This window comes from Eleutherodactylus coqui, chromosome 1, assembly GCF_035609145.1.
Source record: "Eleutherodactylus coqui strain aEleCoq1 chromosome 1, aEleCoq1.hap1, whole genome shotgun sequence".
Taxonomy (NCBI): domain Eukaryota; kingdom Metazoa; phylum Chordata; class Amphibia; order Anura; family Eleutherodactylidae; genus Eleutherodactylus; species Eleutherodactylus coqui.
In genome coordinates this window covers 10,353,388-10,374,329 of record NC_089837.1, presented here as the reverse complement: position 1 = coordinate 10,374,329, position 20,942 = coordinate 10,353,388, and the positions used below count along the sequence as shown (strand labels likewise).

At 47.9% G+C, this 20,942-nt stretch overlaps 4 non-coding genes across 4 annotated transcripts in view; 2 read left to right on the top strand and 2 right to left on the bottom strand.

Moving 5' to 3' along the window:
• Positions 1–8,860: 8,860 nt before the first annotated feature.
• TRNAE-UUC (transfer RNA glutamic acid (anticodon UUC)) lies at positions 8,861–8,932 on the top strand. The gene has a single exon. It is a non-coding gene; the product is annotated as a tRNA-Glu (tRNA).
• A 1,984-nt stretch (positions 8,933–10,916) lies between these two features.
• Positions 10,917–10,988, top strand: TRNAE-UUC (transfer RNA glutamic acid (anticodon UUC)). Its single transcript has one exon. It is a non-coding gene; the product is annotated as a tRNA-Glu (tRNA).
• A 5,238-nt stretch (positions 10,989–16,226) lies between these two features.
• Positions 16,227–16,312, bottom strand: TRNAY-GUA (transfer RNA tyrosine (anticodon GUA)). The gene is given in 2 exon segments: positions 16,227–16,262; positions 16,276–16,312. It is a non-coding gene; the product is annotated as a tRNA-Tyr (tRNA).
• Positions 16,313–20,904: 4,592 nt separating this feature from the next.
• The window catches only part of TRNAY-GUA (transfer RNA tyrosine (anticodon GUA)), an 86-nt gene continuing 48 nt past the window's right edge, over positions 20,905–20,942 (bottom strand). The window contains exon 2 of the tRNA in view: positions 20,905–20,940. This is a non-coding gene — a tRNA (tRNA-Tyr). The remainder of the gene's footprint in view (positions 20,941–20,942) is intronic.

The window sequence follows — 20,942 nt, the reverse complement described above, 5'->3', positions numbered from 1 at the left end:
CCTGGAGACTTGAATTCATTTAAGTTAGCTAAGTGTTCCTTCACCATCTCTCTTCTTACAGATAGCCTGCATTCTTTTATTCCCCCAATAGCGCAGGGGAGATCAGTTGATGTTCCATCTACTTTCTCAGAGAGAACGGATACAAAACAGGTATTTAAAATCTTTTAAAGATCTTCTGCAATGTAAAAAGTATTTATATAGTGAGGATCCGGGTGCCAGGACTGCCACAAACTGCTAAAAGGGTGTGTGAGCTCAATATAAAGTCTACTAGTAAATATTAGGAAATTATAGTGCCAGTATTTCTGGTGGCGCAATGCGCCACTTACTGATATAATGTAGGGAAAACAAGATTGGAGTTGCCAGCACATGGCTGATGTTTTACGACCTGCTTATTTAAGACCTGTGATGACGACATCACTGTCATTGCTTACATGCACGTGTCACACAAACACAGCTCTGCTACATGCGTGTCACACACACCACACACAGCTCTGCTACATGCACATCAGAGCTGTGCTTTATGCACATGACACACACCACACATGCCTCTGCTACATGCATGTGACATGCAGCGCACACGGTTCAGCTACATGTCACGCAGTGCACAGGCTCTGCTATGTACATTTTTTTTTATCTGCCTCTGCTGGCTTGGGATCTGTGATGACATCACCGTCATGTGAACAGGGGCAGAGCTAAGAACCAGTGACTGATCACATGACGGTGACATCACAAGTCCCGTCAGTGCACAGCTGCTGTTCGGCTGTGAGGTCAGTGCTTATCTACTGGGCCTTCACATAGGCTGATTCAGACTCTGTTAAGGGATGAATGATCATTCCTTAGACCGTTCATCCCCAGTAGAGCTTCACCTATATCAGCAGCACATTCCTTGTTCACACGGGCTGATGTGTCTCCGACAAATTATTTTTGTCCCATAAAAGAATGCCATCGCTTGATGATTGAGCATTTGCTCTTTTACTGGGTGTTTGGTGCAATCTTCACATGGCGCGATGCTTGGGCAAAGGAATGTGCTTATGTAATTATGGGGCAGTGTAGAAGAACCTAATGGCCGATTCACCGGCAACAATTGTCACTCAAAATACGTTCAAACAAATGGAAATCGGCGATAATCGTTACATGTAAACGCAAAGCCATGACGCACTTTTCTGTCACTTGTCGTTGGTCACTCAGTTTCAGTCCGCATAAAAGAAGTTACTGGTTTGTTCAAACAACTGGAGGGAAGCGGCAATTGTTTGCCCAGTTATACAAAATGATTCATTCATGCGGCCGCAGTAGACAATGTCCTTTTCTTCTTACTGCCTAGAGAGTCTTTCAAAAGCCAATCCACATACTTGCAAAATACTAACACTTTTTTTGCATATACACGCAAGTACGCACGCACACACACTCCTGAGCAAACAGTCGGCCACTTATCTTTACATGCAAACACTACCAAGCAGCCCAGCACACGAGGGAGATGGCGAGAATGTCAAATGATTATCTGTATGTGTAAACACTCATCATTTGAAAGCAAAAAAGCCGTAGAGTCGTTTGTGCTGCAGCCGTTCTGAGGCCTGCACCTTGCTTACAAGCCAGACCAGGTTTTGGGTGTGCCCTTGCTTCTCCTGGAGCTGAGGGGTGTGGTAGTTGCAGGAGTGATGTCAGTCAGCACCTGGTGCTGACTAGCTCAGCTCCGATTTAAACTGTGCTAGCATTGACCCCTGTGCTGGTCAATGCTTCAGTTGCCGCTGGACAGCGACAGAGGAACACATCCTGGCTGGAGCTCCTCTATTCCAGCTAAGTCCTTTTCTGCTTTATTTGGTTATCTGTTTTCCCTTTCTTTGGTGCTAGGGCTCCCGGATAGGGACTTGTCAGTGGCCCAGGCACGAGTGCGGGCCCGCACCTTTCGGAGCGATCGGCCCGCCGAGTAGGCAGGGCCCCCTCCCGGGTTAGGGGTTTATAGGGAGAGAACTCCCCTTAGTTTTATGTTCCTTTGCACAGTTGTGCCTTTTGCTTGGTTTTGGAGGTTGCACTCCCAGTGGGACACAACAGTTTGTTTATTCAAAGGACAATCGTTGTGTGTAAAAGGGCCATTAAAGGGGTTGTAGCAAAATCAACTTTTTCATCAATCCATAGATTGCTGTTGATTACAGTAGGAGTACGCTCTCAGGGTGCCGCCAGCGGTCTGGCTGCATGGTCCACACTGACAGTGCTGGATCTGAGAGCTGTGTAAGCATAATGAAGGGAAGGTCCAGAAGGGGCAGATTTGGAATTTTTGTGCCACTCTTAACAAAAAAAAAATCTGAAAAGTAAGTAACATTTTTATTAATTATTAGAAGTAGATTTTAGGGGGTGTGGCCTGGCCATGGCGGGGAGCAGAAGCAGGTCCGGAGCGCTCCTGACACCAGAGGAGCCGGCGGCTCGTAGCGCGGCCACAATCGCTCACCAGAGACCATGATGGGCAGCAGTAAGAAGAGCAGACCAGAGTGGCGCCCAGCGGGGACTGGAGGCTTTCATCTTCTGCGGGCAGCCCCAAGATGGCGCCGGCAGCAGATCAGGGGAGGAGCCGCGGGAACTCAGCACACCCGTGCAACAACTGACAGAGAGGAGACACACTCCCTGCTCCTCCACTGCAGCATATTTAGAAGAGGGCAGAGACAACTGGAGCACAGATCCAGGCCAGGAGACTGGAGGCAGCTCGCTCGGCAACTCACCTAACCCCAGGGCAGGCAAAACCACGTGGCAATAGGCGGCCATTGTTGCAGGGGCCGCGGCAGAAGGAGGATCACTTCGCAAGGTTGAAGATACTGTAGAGGGGATAGAGAAAATACAGTTGCTACCCTTGAACCCCCCCTCCCCGCCAGGCCCCTTGGGGTGACAACTGAACCTCAAATAGGGACACAGACCCCCATCTCCATGAGAAGCCTGAACACCTCAGCCCACACTACCACACAAAATGGCGGCCACAATCAGCAGCAGGCCCCCTACCAAACGGACAGCTCTATACTCCCTGGCCCTGAACCCACAGTCAGGGGGTTACCCCACAACCCAGTCAGAGGACTGAGGGCTGAATTACAATACTAGGAGGCCAACAATAAATGCACCATGCCGGACTCCCAGCCCCAGAAGGAGTCTCAGACCTCCAAGGGCTTAACCATTAACCCTTCATGCCATAGGGGCTAGAGATGCAAACCCCGCTGAGCCCCCAGTGAGGGGTCACTGCTCCGCAACGCAAATATGGGCACAGAAGGCAAACAAACTCTATCTTTCTCACCTGGCGGTGACTACAGCCCCACACGAGTGGCACGAGCACTGTGTACCAGCAGCCCAACTCTAAATATAGCCACAACGATGACTAGCAAAGCAGAATCATCACAGAATGTAAAGAATACAGCAGGCAACCCGCATGTCTCAAACACGTCTCCCCCTCGACATAGGAGTCATGATTATACGATAACTGAGTTTCGCGAGCTGCGTGCCCAACTCCAATCCATTCCTACCAGGGAAGACATGGAGGCCTACGTCTCACGCTTAGAATCAGCAAACAAGGCTGAAATCAGCTCCATCCGCCAAGATGTTGACCACCTGGGAGATAGGGTGTCAACGACTGAGGGCGACGTGGCCTCCCTCACTGACAGAGTGGAAATCTATGAAGATGCTCTTGCTACAGTATTCCACCAGCTACATTTTCTCATGGACTCTCTTGATGAGATAGAAAATAGAGGTCGCAGGAACAATATCTGTGTCGGGCCTTCCTGAGGAGGTAGAAACTGTCAATTTAGAGAAAACTGTTCGGAGCATTTTCAATAGCTTACGTGAGGCACCACCCGATGCTCCACTGGAGATGGACAGATGTCACAGGGCCCTAGGCCCAAGACCTGCAGATCCCGACAGACCACGCGACATAGTGTGTAGAATCCACAAATTCCAGCTGAAAGAAGCCATAATGCGAGGGGCCCGTGAGCGTAGAGACATACAGTTTGAAGGGGCACGACTCCAAATATTACCGGACTTATCCAGATTCACATTAGCTAAATGACGGGCACTTCGCCCCCTGTTAGAGGAACTCCGCCACCAAGACATCGCTTACAACTGGGGATTCCCCTTCCGCCTCCAGGTTCGGCACAGAGGGTCCCTGAGAGAACTGAGAGACCCAGAAGAGATCCCAGCCTTTTGTGAGACACTCAATATCCCGGCCCCTGATATCATGGGGTGGCCAACTCTTCCCTCACTGCCTAGAAATGAGCAGTTCCAGCAGCCACACAGGGGCCCCAGAAGGAGGATAAGACACTGAGAAAGACAAGATAGAGCGCACTCTCCACCTAACTCCCCACGTGGCTGATCCAGACCTCAGGGACTCTGCCCATGATCTTGTTCTTACTTTACAGAGCTCATAAGCAGCTAGCAATTTAATTTTGTTGAATCTTAGATGCTGGTTTCTCACAATGTTGCAACGAATATTGTTGCCGCGCTGCAGGCTGAAGGCACCTTCCGATTCTTCAAGGACGCTGGCGTCTCCCTCACTTGAGGGGGGAGACGGGTGCGCCCCAACCACTCGGTGGTCTCAGTGACAGTGAAGAAGCTGCCGACATTGTAGTGCTGAGAGGGCTGACCATTAGAGTTTAAATTCTTGTTACGTGTTTTCCCTCCTCCTTTCCCTCTCCTGCCCTCCCCCTATTTCTGTTCTCTTCCTCTCAACTGTTTTTCCCCCTTCTCCTTCTTTTCCATTTTCCTCATCCCCTCTTCATCTTCTCTTTCCCCACAGCCCTATCTTCTCCATCTCAAACCGAGACCTGAGGGTCCGGAATCCTTCGGTGCCGCCCGCTGCCTTTGGCCGAACCTTACTTCTGAGTGCGCACCTCAGCCCCTCTCCTCTTACCTAGCCGCTCCACAATACGGGTACTGGGCGCGCATTTACCAAGGCCCGCTTTAGCGCCTGTAATCGCTACCAAATTGAACTTCTGTTCCCTAAACGTTAGGGGTCTCAATGTGGCACCAAAAAGAAGGCAAATTCTATATCAAATGCATAAACTAAAAACGCATGTTTAATTCCTGCAGGAGATGCATTTGCGTGCAGGACCTGTCCTGACTATGAAAGACAGGCGCTTTGTGGCATGGTACCACAGCAGGAACCCCGTCTCTAAATCAAGAGTCTTGATTGCAATACACAGAACGGTACCACACGAGATCCTGGATACAGAATTTGACTCAGAGGGGCGGTACGCATTCCTGAAGGTCCGCATGTGGGGTAAGCTCTTCACTCTTGCGTCGTGGTACATTCCCAATCAGAGCCCTGCACAAGCAGGAAGAGCAGTGCTAGGCAGATTGGCGGACTTTGCAGAGGGGGGTAGTAGTACTAGGGGGTGACTTTAATTTCCCACTAGACCCTGAACGTGACTGTTCGTCGGGACACGCTTCAGTCTCGGCATCGCAGCTCCTAATGTTTCATAGGGCCCTTAGACAACTACAGTTAATAGATGTTTGGCATGTGACTCACCCCACAGAGCAAGACTATTCCTACTTTTCCCCAGCACATCAATCTCATAGTCACATTGACCTCATAATCACAAGTCATCACGCACTAGCCTGGAGCCCAGAGGCCTCTATTGGGTCGGTACTTTGGTCAGATCATGCACCAGTTCTCCTCTCCCTGTTGGTTCCCGGTGTCCTGGAGAAACCATGGTCGTGGAGATTGAATGACAACCTCCTGAAAGACTCTTTGTGCTGTGCGGATATACGTAGCACTATCGAAAACTTCAAAGCTGACCACACTGCTGACACAACCTCTAAACCAGTCCAATGGGAAGCACTTAAATGTGTCCTGAAGGGGGTCATCATCAAACATGGGGTGCGGTTGAAAAGGGAAAAAGTGGCCAAAATTTCCCTACTAGACAAAATTGCGAATCTGGAAAGAGTGTTCCGTCAATCCAGAAATCCTTCCATGCAGAACGAGCTACTGAATACAGGAGAGGAGTTGAGACACCTTCCAGACCAAAAATACTTGCGGTTCAGGGACAGCATGAAGCGATATTCCTACGAACACGCTAATAAATGCGGGCGTTCTCTGGCGTGCTTCCTCTGTAATAAAAATAATACCGCGTACGTTCCCCATAATATAGCTAAAATAGAAGCCTACATACAAAAAGCAGCCTTCCCATGTGTCCCGATTGAGATTGGGGAATCTTTAGATTCCGAAATTACAGCAGAAGAAATCAGTAAAGCTATTAAGGCCTCACCGGCCGGAAAGGCTCCGGGCCTGGATGGGTTCACCCCCGGTTCTTAAAACAATTCTGTGAAATTCTTACTCCAATCTTACTCGAGACATTTAACCAGATTTCGCCAACGACCCCCTTCCCCCCTCAGTCACTTATGGCTCACATTACTGTACTACCCAAACCAGATAAGATCCAGGAGCATGCTCCAGCTATCGCCCACTCTCACCTCTCAACCTTGATGTGAAGCTATTTTCCAAGGTGCTGGCAGGCAGACTGGCTCCCATACTCCCATCTCCGATACATAACGATTAAGTGGGATTCATAAAAGGGCGCGAGCCTAGGGACAATACCAACAAGACGATCCTCCTAGTGAGCCAAGCCCACCGACTGCCACAACCATTTTGTCTTCTCTCAGTTGATGCTGAGAAAGCCTTTGATCGCGTGAGTTGGGAGTTCCTGGGCGCCTCACTGGAGCACCTAGGCCTGGGACCACGATTCCGGAACTGGATCTCAGCGCTGTATGGGAATCCATCGGCGCAGATCCGGGTAAACTGACTCCTGTCTGATTCGGCACAAATTTAGAACGGGACGAGACTCCTCTCCTGTACGCCATCGTCATGGAACACCTAGCTGTGGCACTATGGAACAACCCAGACGTATGGGGTGTACAGGCTGGAAGTCAGATCTGTAAGCTGGCCCTCTATGCTGACGACCTCCCCCTATACGTATCCCAGCCACGGGTCACATTCCCGGCAATCCTACAAGAGTTTGCTCATTTGCCACCTGAGCAATTTTAAGGTTAACCTACACAAAACGGAAGCTATGAATATCTCGCTCCCTCCCGATGAAGTGGCCCATCTCGCTGACCAATTTAATTTCAAATGGCGCTCGACCTCCATCCAGTACCTGGGAATACAGGTGGTGGCAGATGTCCGTTATTATACCACCTCAACTATATTTCCCTTCTGGAAAAGTTGACAAAGGAATTAAAAGGATATGCCACCAAGCAGCTGAGTTGGTTCAGATGGATAAATGTATTAAAAATGGATGTGACCCCAAAATTCCTCTACCTCTTCCAGACCTTGCCAATTAAACTACCGGCTCAATACTTTAAACAAATCCAACAGGTGTTCCGCAGATTCGCGTGGGGAGCGAGAAACAGTTGCATCAGCTACAGAACCATGTCGCGCCCAAAACACAAGGGTGGAGTCGGTCTCCCAGACCTTAAAACGTACTATTCAGCGGCGGTCCTCACTAGGCTAGTATACTGGCATCACCATGCAGCCTCAAAACAATAGGTGGGATTGGAAGCAAAATTGATTTGGCCCCATCTGCGGCAATTACCCTGGATTAAGAGAGAAGATAGACCCACGGCCTTGCCCCACACCCCAATGACACTGAACTGTTTAGAGATATGGGACAGACTGACAGCCAGAGGTGACATGGCACTTCGCAGAGGAACTCTTGCTCCGATATTTCACAATCCTGCATTCACACCGGGTTGGGAGAAACGGAGCTTTTCAGGCTGGCAAGAGGGAGAGGATACAAGATACTGTCAGACTGTGGGCCCTAGAGGGCTACCTTCCTTTAATGATCTGCAAGCGTCCTGTCCTGGGCAGAAGTTGCTGTGGCTGGAATACCTACAGCTGGCTTCATTCTGGAGAACCCAATTGGGGTCATGTACCTTTGGGGACCCCCCTGAGCCCTTTGAGGAATTGTTCCTGAGAACCGACCCCCCCCCCCCCCCGGCTCGTGCCCTCTCACGGATCTATAACATTATCCTGGATGGGCTCACGCTGGGTCTCTCGAGCTATGTTGAAAGCTGGGGCAGGGAACTGTCGATGGAACTGCAGGGCTCTAAATGGGAGAGGGCCTTCACGTTCGCTCATAAACTACCCCTAGCATGCACCGCACAAGAGAAAAATTTCAAGCTCCTTTCTAGGTGGTACAGATGTCCTGATGTAATTCATCGCATTTTCCCATCAATCCCATAGGAATGCTAGAGGTGCGGGTCCGAGCGTGGTACCATGCTACACATTTGGTGGGAATGCTCACTTATCAAGCCCTTCTGGAGCAAAGTGTTCGAAATCTATGAAAATGCGTCACACCACACGGTAGAAGCCTCCCCACAAATGGCACTGCTGTCAATCTTGCCAGGCCCATTTACCACCATCAAACAGGGGTTTCTGCGACATTTTCTTACTGCAGCTAGAGCGGTCATTCCACGCCATTGGCAACGCAACTCACCTCCTACTATCCTGGAATTTGTCCAGGAATTGAACCAACTAATGTACATGGAGGAGCTGGGCGACGAGGGGGCCAAGGGACCCAGGCAAAACGCCCAAGCCTAGGCAGTGTGGAACTTGCTGCTTCTAACCTGATTTTATTGCAGTTCTCACATTTCACTCTAAAAATTGAATATTGAGGAAATTAAGAATTTGTTGCATAGAATTTCCACAGGTCAACCAGAAAAACCTTCCGTCCTTCCTACAGGTAGCTTCTATTAGGAGGAGTACGGTTCCCCATCCAGCCTTCTCTGCTTTCAGCGGCTCTCAGTAGCGGGCAGGGAGGAGTTACAGCCTCATTTCCATAGTGTTGTCAAGCCACAGTCAGCATGTGTGATAAGTATGAGGAAGCTTTCTCAGGTCTCCCATATGGTCTAGCGGTTAGGATTCCTGGTTTTCACCCAGGCGGCCCGGGTTCGACTCCCGGTATGGGAAGTTCTGTCTTTTTGCAAAATGAAATAAGAAAATTAAAAGAACAAAATAATGAATAAACCGGAACAGAAAACCGGCCCTAAATCCGTCTGAGGAAGGGTGCCCAGGGCATTGCTCTGTAGCCCAGCGGGGAGTGAGGGGTTGCTCTGTGATGCAAGGTATTTGGTTCTTGCCTTATTTTTGATTGCTTGCAACCTCTCATGAACGGGTTGGATTCCACATGCGGAATTCCACAGAGGAAAACCTGCGGAAAATAACTGATGGTGGACAGAGGTCCGCTATAAACTGCACATCATCCAGGCGGAAGAAAGGTCTCTCTGCCCTCCAACCGGCATTCTGGCTTTCCTTCCTATTTTCCTTTGAAGTTACTAGCGTTTCTGCCGCTCATACGCAATGCTGACTGCATGTGGGTGATGGAACACTTGCATCCATTAAAGGGGTTGTCCCGCGGCAGCAAGTGGGTCTATACACTTCTGTATGGCCATATTAATGCACTTTGTAATGTACATTGTGCATTAATTATGAGCCATACAGAAGTTATAAAAAGTTTTATACTTACCTGCTCCGTTGCTGGCGTCCTCGTTCCCATGGAGCCGACTAATTTTCGCCCTCCGATGGCCAAATTAGCCGCGCTTGCGCAGTCCGGGTCTTCTTGCAGTCTTCTATGGAGCCGCTCGTGCAGAATGCAGGCTCCGTGTAGCTCCGCCCCGTCACGTGCCGATTCCAGCCAATCAGGAGGCTGGAATCGGCAATGGACCGCACAGAAGAGCTGCGGTCCACGGAGACAGAGGATCCCGGCGGCCATCTTCAGCGGTAAGTATTGAAGTCACCGGAGCGCGGGGATTAAGGTAAGCACTCCGGTAAGCTTTCGTTACCTCCCTGCATCGGGGTTGTCTCGCGCCGACCGGGGGGGGGGTTGAAAAAAAAAAAACCCGTTTCGGCGCGGGACAACCCCTTTAACTTCAATTGGGGCCGTTCGCACGCAATCTGCGCTAAAATAGAACATGCTGTAATTTGTCTTCCGATCACAGAATACTCAATTCCTACCTGCATGTCTGAGCGGAGCAGCAAAACGTCATGCCTGTCAATGGCCGCATATTGTCCACGTGGATGCCGATCGCGAAATAGGCAAATCGAATCCGCCCGTGTGAGCCCCGCCTCATTACCACCGGCCGCGGGTCAGTTTTTAACTTTATACTCGCTGCTGACTTCTTGCTGGATTGTAGGAGGTGCATGAAAAACCTTTTGGTCGCTCTCATACACACACCGCTTTAACCCGCACTTACCGCAGCATCCCGAGCGCCGCGATAACTGCGGTACAACGCTCCCGTTGATTTTAATGGGGCTTTCCAGATCTATGCTCCAATGCGCAATTTTCGACTGATGTTAGTTCCATTATTGTGCGTTTTTGCTTTTTTTAACGCACCCCATCACAACGATAGGGGGCAATGGATTCAAAAATGCTGCTCGACATCGCGGTAAAAATGGTCATTTTCCGAATGCGTGTGAGTAGCCTCATTTTACATCCTAGGATCCATTTAGAAGGCCAGGTTCACACAAACTGTTTTACGCAACATACTAAAAACCACGAATTTTGCTGGTGTAATACACCGTGAACTGACTCCAATGGGTTCATTTTTTGGGAATTTTGCATGTATTTTTGTCGACACGCTTTATTTTTGTGCATTATGCATGAAAATGGCACCTATATAAGTAATAGGAATTGTCCATTGACATCATTTGCAAGTGCAACTACGTGCAGAAAAGGCAAAGACGTATGCAAACACGCAAAGGCATGCGCACTAAAATGTGTGCAGAAAATACACTTATGCCCATGTGAATGAGCCCCGCCTTCTTTTCTAACCTCTGACCAATCAAGGTTAATGTGCATGATGCGATTGTTCTGATCAGTCCTTATTATAATCCCAGTTTATAGCTGAAAGGCGGTGGTGTCACCATCAGAGCTTCAATGTGACAACACATGCTCTCCCATATGGTCTAGCGGTTAGGATTCCTGGTTTTCACCCAGGCGGCCCGGGTTCGACTCCCGGTATGGGAAGTTTGCTCTTTTTTCTAGATTGTAATCCTTAATCAATACTGATGACTGGGGTGCACATATTTATGTAAATATTCTATACCAGCCAATCACTGGAAGTCCAGTCTGTTACTGATCATCCCCAACATGTCATTGACATGATATCTCACCCCATTATTAGTATATTCTCCCCATGGTCTAAGCCCTAGGCCGTCTCCAGATTCTGCAGCCAATACTTTCCATAGCATTCTATAGAAAAAATGTTTTTTCCTGCCCGCGAGCGGAAATCAATAGCGATTTTCCGTTCAGGGGGGAAAAGTTGCAGCATGCTCTATTTCTAGGCAGATTCCATGCAGACAGCTTCAATGGAAGCCATCCAACCTGCAGGACTTCCACAATCATCATTGCGGAAAGATCACGAGATCAGCCAGCAAAGGCACGGCATAGTCTGTACTGAGCATGTGCACCGGCGCATCCGCAATACAGAAAAAGGAAGAATTCAGACAGGTACGCGGCGTCATCCAACCCAGCCGTGTGCAGCCGACCTTCGTTATAGTTCTGCAGGCTGCGCTATTTGTTTCTTTAAAAAAAAGCAGAAATCTAACGGAACTGAAGCCATTGAGGGGAAAAACGGATCAATTTATTTCCATTTTAATTGTTTCTCTGAGATGGCGCCACGACTGGAGATCTACTGCCGGGTGAAATGAGCCTTCGGCAGCTCTCACAAGTGTCTGTTAGAATGCCATGTTTCAAACACTGCATTTTAATGCGTTTTCAAACAATTACGAAACCGTTTTCTTAATGCGCCCCATTACTACAATTAGTGATGAAATGCCTTTTAAAATGCACACAGCATTCAAATATCGCGAAATCAGTGGAGGCGTGTTACAGCGCTGAGACACTGTAAAAGGCATTGTGCGTTATAGTGGTCTTAGGCTGGGCTCACATAGCTGTATGCGCAATCCGCTTGTGGGGTGTCCAGCAGCCAAAAAGGCAAACACAATTCTGGGATGTATTAGGAGAAGCATAGAGTCTAGATCAAGTGAGGTCATTATCCCCCTCTACTCTTCCTTAGTCAGACCTCATCTGGAATACTGGGTCCAGTTCTGGGCACCCCACTTTATAAAAGACATAGACAAGCTGGAGCAAGTTCAGAGAAGAGTTACTAGGATGGTGAGCGGTCTGCAAATCATGTCCTATGAGGAACGGGTAAAGGATCTGGGAATGTTTAGCTTGCAGAAGAGAAGGCTGAGAGAAGACTTAATAGCTGTCTACAAATATCTGAAGGGCTGTCACAGTGCAGAGGGATCAGCCCTATTCTCATCAGTACAAGGAAAGACTAGAAGCAATGGGATGAAACTGAAAGGGAGGAGACACAAATTAGATATTAGACAGTGAGGGGGATCAATGAGTGGAACAGGTTACCACGGGAGGTGGGGAGTTCTCCTTCAATGGAAGTCTTCACACAAAGGCTGGACAAATATCTGTCTGGGATGATTTAGTGAATCCTGCACTGAGCAGGGGGTTGGACCCGATGACCCTGGAGGACACTTCCAACTCCACCATTCTATGATTCTATGAACTGGACCCAGTATTCCAGATGAGGTCTGACTAAGGAAGAGTAGAGGGGGATAATGACCTCACGTGATCTAGACTCTATGCTTCTCTTAATACATCCAAGAATTGTGTTTGCCTTTTTGGCTGCTGCATCACATTGTTGACTCATGTTCAGTCTATGATCTATTAGTATACCCAATAGAGATGAGTGAGCATGCTCGTTTAACGCTGATGCTCGAGCGAGCATCGGTCTTTTCGAATAACTGATTATGGGGGGGGGGGGGGAGAGAGAGAGATCACTTACTCCCCCCCTCCCCCCGCATGGTGCTCGGACGAGTAATCAGTTACTCGAAAAGACCAATGCTCGCTCGAGCATCAGCCTCAAACAAGCATGCTCGCTCATCTCTAACACCCAATACTTTTTCACATGTGCTGCTGCTTAGCCCAATTCCTCCCATTCTGTATGTGCTTTCTTCATTTTTCTTGCCCAGATGTAGGACTTTGCATTTCTCCTTGTTAAATACCATTCTGTTAGTCGCCGACCACTGTGCAAGCTTTCTAGCTCTTTCTGAATACTCTCTCTCCCCTAGTATTAGCTATCCCTCCTAGCTTTGTGTTGTCAGCAAATTTGCTCAGTTTCCCATCAATTCCCTCCTCCAGATCCTAAGGGTTAAGGCCAGCAGAGTCGCTGAGTTCCATCTTGGAGGTGTCCTTGGAACCCCTGTCAGAAGGGGAATTAGAGAACCCGCTGCCACAAGCTGAGAATGAGAAGAAATATTATTTCTCTTCAGTTGATATGGAACAACTCATCAAAGCGGTGAGGGAGACCATGCAGGTTGAAGAGGACTAACCGTCCAGGACAAAATTTTCGGGGGACTCTGGTCCAGGAGGAAAACTATCTTCCCATTAAATCAGACCCTGCAGCAAGTCAGTATGAATGGCAGGAGCCAGAAAAGAGACTTTCAGTCTCAAGGGATCAAAAACCATCTAGCATTTGCGCCAGAAGATGTCTGCATCTGTAGAGAAACTCTAAAGGTGGATATGCAGATAGCCAAAGTGGCTAAGAAAACCCTGCTACCCTTTGAGGATGCGTCACAACTTTCAGCCCCTATGGACAAGAAGGTTGACGGAATGATGAAGAAATCGTGGGAAGCGGCTTCCATCACCAGTGAAGCCAATATTGCGGCGATGTCAGTAGCCAGGTCTATGGTCCTGTGGCTGAACCGGATGGAGACCTCGATAAAGGAATGGGCTCCCAGAGAGGAGTTAGATAGCTGCCTCCCCCTTCTAAAGATAGCTACAGGATTCCTAGCGGACGCATCAGCGGAATCAGTCAGATATGGCGCAAAAACCACAGTCCTGAGCAATACTGCAAGGGCAGACGGGACTTCGAAGAACAAGCTCTGCGCAATTCCTTTCCAGGGAGAGTATACGTTCGGTCTTGTCCTGGATAAAATCCTTGAGGAAGCGGGGGACAAGAATAAAATCCTTCCGGATAGGAATCTTCCCAAGAAGGACGCAGCAGCCACCTCCAGAAATCAGAGGGGAAACTAGGGAGGTGGTCGTACCCCCAAAGGAGTTCAGAGTAAGGAAATTCAGCAAGTTTCTGACCCAACGGTGGGGGTAGACCGTCATGATATCTGGGCCAGTGGCGGCGGGTAACGTCCAAGTCCTGGGCACTACAATTAATCAAAACCGAATATCAAATTGAGTTTAACTCTCTACCCCCCCCCCCCCCCCCCCCCAAGAGATTCTTCCTAACATCCCCGGGGTCCCCGCAAGAATAGGAAAATTTGATAAAGGGCTTTTATTCTCCCCTTTTCTTAACCAAAAAACCAAATGGCTCTATAAGAACCATATTTAATCTCAAGGCCCTAAACAAATTTATTTCCTAAAGAAAATTTAAAATGGAAACTGACAGGCCCATCCTACCTCTAATAGATCTCGACAGCGTCATGTGCACCATAGACCTTAAAGACGCATACGACCATGTCCCAATAACTACCGCCCATTACAAATAGCTAAGATTTGCCCAGCAAATGGGCAATGTAATTTATCACTACCAATGTATGGCTCTGCCGTTCGGTATCTCTACTGCCCCTAGAGTCTTCACGGAAGTAGTGATAGAAATGATAGCCTACTTTAGGAGAAATCAAATCCTTATCTTCCCTTATCTGGATGATTTCCTGCTAGTGTGAAGATCAGCAGAAACCATACGTAGAGACTTGTCTGTAGTCCTGTCCACATTAGATGACTTGGGGGGGCGGGATAGTAAACAGACAAAAGTCAGACCTGATCCCTGGTACGCAGAAGATATATCTAGGAGTACTCCTAGATTTCCGCACCCAAGAATCACGGCTCTCCCCGTCCAAGACCTTATCCAATTGGGTTCGTCCCTATGTCAAGCAACACCAGTATCCATTAGGGATGTAATGAAACTTCTGGGTCTACAAATAGTCCCATGGGCCCAAGCCCATACCCGAAGCTGCAACGGTTTATCCTTGGCAATTAGGACAAATGGCAAAGGTGAGGCTGACCGCTCTAACAGTCCCTGCGCTGTTGGTTTTCCCAGAGTAACCTTAACAAAGGTACCCCTTAGTCACGAGAACCCTCTACGTCCATCATGACGGATGCAAGCAAGAGGGGGCGGGGAGCACAAGTAGCGGACCTAACCTTTCAGAGAACTTGGGACTCTCAAATAGTTGCATGCTCATCCAACTATACGGAGCTAAGGGCAATATGGGAGGCCCTTTGTGTGGCAGAACCCCAGGGAACACGACACCCGCACCTTCTACAGCTTGCGGCAAGGATACTACGCTGGGCAGAATCCATGGTGCTATCCCTCTCAGCGATCCACCTGAAAGGGTCTATAAATACCGTCGCAGATTTCCTCAGCAGATAAAGCGTCCTGCCAGGAGAATGGCATCTGAATCAACAGGCCATCAATCTCTTAATGCGTCAGTGGGTGCAACCACAGATGGACCTCTTTGCCACTAAAACAAATACAAAATGCCGGGACTTTTATTTCCTCAATCCAAGGGACAATCCATGCGGGGTAGACGCTCTGTCTCAGAGCTGGGACGTAGATCGTGCATATGCGTTTCCCACCTTCCCACTGATCCCTCATATCCTCAAAAAGTTTCAGGTCAGCCAAGCAGCGGTAATCCAAGTCGCCCCCATGTGGGACAAGAGACCTTGGTATTTCGTACTGAAGACCTTAGCAATCCAGGGTCAGCTCCAGCTACCAGTCAAGGAAGATCTCCTATTCCTGTCCCTACTGAGGGCAACCTCCATGTTTCATATCATGAATTTACCTACACATGGATGCCAAGCATGCTGTGCAACAGATGTTTAGTTTCGCAGGTATGTGATTCTGTGGGTCCCACGGCGACAGGAATGAATGCACTGTGTCCGTGGTACATCCAGTTTCTTAATTCTAGCCGTTCGTTCCGTCATAAGATGAATCTGCTCGGCCAGGGGTATCATTTTAATTCTCTCAGAATGCAGCAGGGAAACTGAAGGAGCCCTAATATTGCCTTGAACTGCTACCTTAATTACTCTAATAGGACCACATCAGATTCTGAGGATTTATTTCTCTTTTTAAAGAGACAATTCTGGTTAATATTTTACTTTTTCTTATCTAGATGCTCATTTCAGTATTTTTACAGATATAATCTATGCTCATTATATATAACAAAAAATCCCTCCTTCGAGCCGGAATCGAACCAGCGACCTAAGGATGCCTGCATCGCCTCTACAGTCCTCCGCTCTACCAGCTGAGCTATCGAAGGCTTGTGTTTTGCTGTTAACCTGTTGCTATCACCAGTGGTATATTCTTGTATAAGGCCACTTTCAAACAGGAATGACCTATTTTTTGTCAGCTTTTCACTTCTGTATTGCTAGAAAATAAAATGTACGGAAGTAATATTTTAAACAGATGAAATACTGAGAAAATATGGTTGTAATGTCATCAGTAACACACCTGTACTACGGATATGTGACGATACATATGTCTGAGGTCACCAATTGTCACCAATGAAAATACAAAAGTGGCTGAAGTTAAAATACTTCAAAAATACCAACAATAGTAGTTTAAAGGATAAACAAAAAAATTAATCTTCCCATACCGGGAGTCGAACCCCGGCCGCCTGGGTGAAAACCAGGAATCCTAACCGCTAGACCATATGGGAGGACAGAGAAGACTTTATGTGAGGAGTTATATGAGCCCTCTTTCAGTAATTGTCATAGGATAGGTCATCAGAGGTTGATGGTCGGTGAGCCACCATTAGTCTTAATTATTGCAACTCGGTGCTGAACAGCCTCCCCCACACCAGACTCTCCTCCTTCCAATCTATTCTGATTGCGGCAGCCAGGCTCATCTTCCTGTCCAGCCACTACTTGGACGCCTCTGCCCTGTGCCGGTCACTGCACTGGATGCCTGTCAAATATAGAATTCAATTTAAAGTCACCACTTTCATCCATAAATCTCTCCACAGCACCGTCCAGCTGCCTCCCTCATCTCAATCCACCACCCAGCCCGGGCCCTCTGCTCCACAAATGAAATCAGACTGAGTGTCCCTTTAATTCGAACCTCTTATTCCCGCCTCCAAGACTTCTCCAGAGCAGCACCTGTCCTCTGGAATGTACTACCCCAAACTATCTGGGCAATCCCTGACACCCAAAACTTCAGGCGTGCTCTAAAAATGCACCTCTTCAGGGAGGCATACCATATTTCCTAAACCAAACCCCTCTGTACCCTCTGATAACATGCTCTCTGACCTACTGACTGCAATCCCTGCTGGCCACCATCAACCGCCCCCTGCAGTCATACCGATTCAGCGCCCAAACGGCTTAAGTCTGACTATTTATGTGTTTAGCATCCCTCACTCACCAACTCTCCATACCGTGCACATCTCCAGCTCCTTTACCTTCTGTATCATCCCATTATCTGTAGTATGTAAGCTAGTTGGAGCAGGACCCTCACCCCCACTGTTTCTGAAGTGGCCCAGTACATCTATTTGCCCCCCTCCATAATGTCATACATGACATGTCTTTTATATGTGGACTGTGCAAATAGTCTAGTCATTCTGTTATGTGTATTATACAGCTGCAGCAAGTGAGGAGTTAAGTGTTTGCAAGAGACTGTGAGATGCTTGTAATGTATCAATTTGTCTTATAATGTGGTATGAGTGAGACTGTAAATAGGAGTGTCTGAGAGTGGTAAAAGGTTAATTATTCAAGGTCAATGCTCTGGTCTATTCTTCCGGGTCACTGAGAGTGCCAGCCACATGGGGGTACCTTCAAATCCCATGTGGTGAAGAACGGAGGAGGAAGAGCTGTTTCTTATCTTCTGTGTACCAGTGATCGTGGAGAAGTGAGAGCCCCCAAAAGAGAGAGAGAGTGTGAGCGTGTTGGTGGTGAGTTTCTGTGCAGAGGTATTCCCTTACTACTGTTCCTATGTGGCTGTCCTGTGCCTGGGATAACCGCACAGAGGTACTGAAATACTGCTGTTTCCTACATGGCTGTCAGTTGCCAGGGATCACTGTGTAGAGGTACTATTCTACTGTTTAGTTTTCCTGCACCTCCAACTTGTGTAAAATGTGCCTTTCACCCAGTGTGGTCTTTAAATAATGTTTTGCCATGCCCTGACCGTTCCCAGGGATGTGAGGTACATTACAAAGTCTGTGGCTCATTTCTTTACCGCTGAGGGTCATTACAGTGGGTATCCGAATGGTGGCATCACCCGTGACAACCTGTATCCTCTGAGGGGTGTCCAGAAGAAACCAGCGCTGCACTGGCCAAGGTTGCGTGCGTCCCTCCAGGAGGGAGCATGGTAAGTGCCGCCGTGACAAGCAACCATCTTACCCTCCCAGCTCCTCACCGTAGGCCCTGTGTCCGGGGTCATCCTACGGGATGCTGCATTTCAATTAATTGATTACTACTAGAGATGAGCGAGCATACTCGTCCGAGCTTGATGCTCGTTCGAGTATTAGGGTGCTCGAGATGCTCGTTACTAGAGGCGAGCCCCACGCGGTGCTCGACTCCATTAAACGAGCACTGACCATTGAATTCAATGGACCCGGCAATACAGCCGGCTCTATTGAAAGCAATGGGCTGCCGGCGTACGCGGGATGAATTGTCGGGAAGGGCTTAAATATATAAGCCCTTCCCTGCAATTCATCTAGAAATGTGTAAAAATAAAAAAATATATATATACTTACCTTGTCCCGGCAGAACGATGTTAGCCCATTGAATTCAATGGATTCATGAATGGGTGTGAGTGAGGGCTGGCCTCTGATTAGTCAGGCTGTGACCAATCAGAGGCATCTTATTCAGCAGGCGGGGATTTTAAATCCCCGGCTGCTGAATACTACTCACAGCTGTTCAGAGCAGTTCAGGAGAACTGCAGCCTGCCGCGCTGAACTCCGTCTGCCGGCACCAGGTGAGTATATATATATTTTTTATTTTTACACATTTCTGGATGAATTGCAGGGAAGGGCTTATATATTTAACCCTTTCCCGACAATTCATCCCGCGATCGCCGGCAGCCCATTGCTTTCAATGGAGTCGGCTGTATTGACGGCTCCATTGAATTCAATGGGCTAACATCGTTCTTCTCTGCTACAGCTGTTACAGCTGTGGCAGAGGAGAACGATCGTTATGCTGACAGTGCGGGGGGGGTCTCACTCTTGCCGCTATTGTGGCTTAATAGTGGGACCTGGGAACTTGAGATACAGCCCAACATGTAGCCCCTCGCCTGCCCTATCCGTTGCTGTGTCGTTCCCATCACTTTCTTGAATTGCCCAGATTTTCACAAATGAAAACCTTAGCGAGCATCGGCGATATACAAAAATGCTCGGGTCACCCACTGACTTCAATGGGGTTCGTTACTCGAAACGAACTCTCGAGCATCACTGAAAGTTCGACTCGAGTAACGAGCACCCGAGCATTTTGGTGCTCGCTCATCTCTTATTACTACATGTAACCATGGTTTTTATATTTTTGTCTTTCTGTATCCCCGTTTTTGTAAGCGTTCCAAATACGTTGGCGCTACATAAATAAAGATCATTATTATAATTACCCCAACAGAAAACACTTATGTGAGAACCTTGATTATTTCTCTTCTTTAACCCCTCATTGACATGGCCTATTTCGTCCCAAAGGATAAAAGCCATATTTTTGTTATGTCTTTGTTGACACGGGTATATGAGGGCTTGTTGTTTGTGTTGACATATAGTTTTCATTGGTACCACTTTCGTGTACATATATATTTTTTTTAAAAGGGCAGGGAAAAAAAAAATACAAATTGTGCAATTTTTTTTTAGCAGTATTCGTTCGCTTTCACACGGCCGAAAAAAAAATCTCGCACAAATATGAACCCTGTTCTTTTGAATGGGGTCATATACAGGGGCAGATTTTTTTCTACATTCCCCCCCCCCCCCCCCCCCCCCATTTCGGTGTTAGAAAAAATTGCGTCATGTCTTATCTTTTAAAGGGTTAACTGCAGGGATCAGTCTTCTCCCCGATCCCTGCTTTTGCAGTGAGAGGCCGGCTTTGACTGACATGCTCAACTTCTGGGCTCATGCCCTCCATAAGTCATATGCTTACATTTATTGGTGGGAGGCCCTTCCCAGCCAGGACCTACATCTATGTCTTGGGGCAGGAAGGGTGATTAAGAAAAATGAGTTTCCTAGTCTCAGGGCTCCTTCACACTGGAGACTGCGATATCGCACAAGAAAATCGCAGCTTTCTTCATTCGTTTTTCCGTGTCAGCAATGCTTTTTCTTGTTGAAAATTGTGTATCGCATCGCTGCCGCCCGCCATTTTATTGCGCAAAAGCCAATAGGAGTTTGTAAGGTTAAAAACACATTGCACAAAAATTGCAGGTTCATGCGTTGTGATAAAAAGGAGCCTCCAGAGGGGAACAGGGGCTGGAAAAATATTACGAAATGCAGACAGATAGGACCTGCCGCGATTATTTTTCATGCCACATCACATGAGTGAAAACATTGCAAATGGGAACGAAATCATTGAAAATCATTGATTTCATAATTCTGCGCTTTCATTAACTCTTGCATCACAAGTGTCAAGGCAAAGTGTTTTGATGACTGGAGATCCGGGCTCTTACACCCCATCAGTCACTGAAGTGAGGGGACAGAAGTTTTGTGTCTTCGGCTGTGATCGTCCAGCGCTGTACAGCTTCATAGACTTTATGTTAAGCTCGCCCGCCACTCCAAGCAGGGCCAAAAGGAGTTGAATGAGCCTTCTGCCCATTTTTTAGCAGTTTGTGGCAGTCTTGGCACCCGGATCCTCAATATATAAAGACTTTTTATGTTGCAAAAGAGCTTTAAAAGTTTAGTTAATGAAACGGGTAAAACCAACGTCCTTCGAGCCGGAATCGAACCAGCGACCTAAGGATGT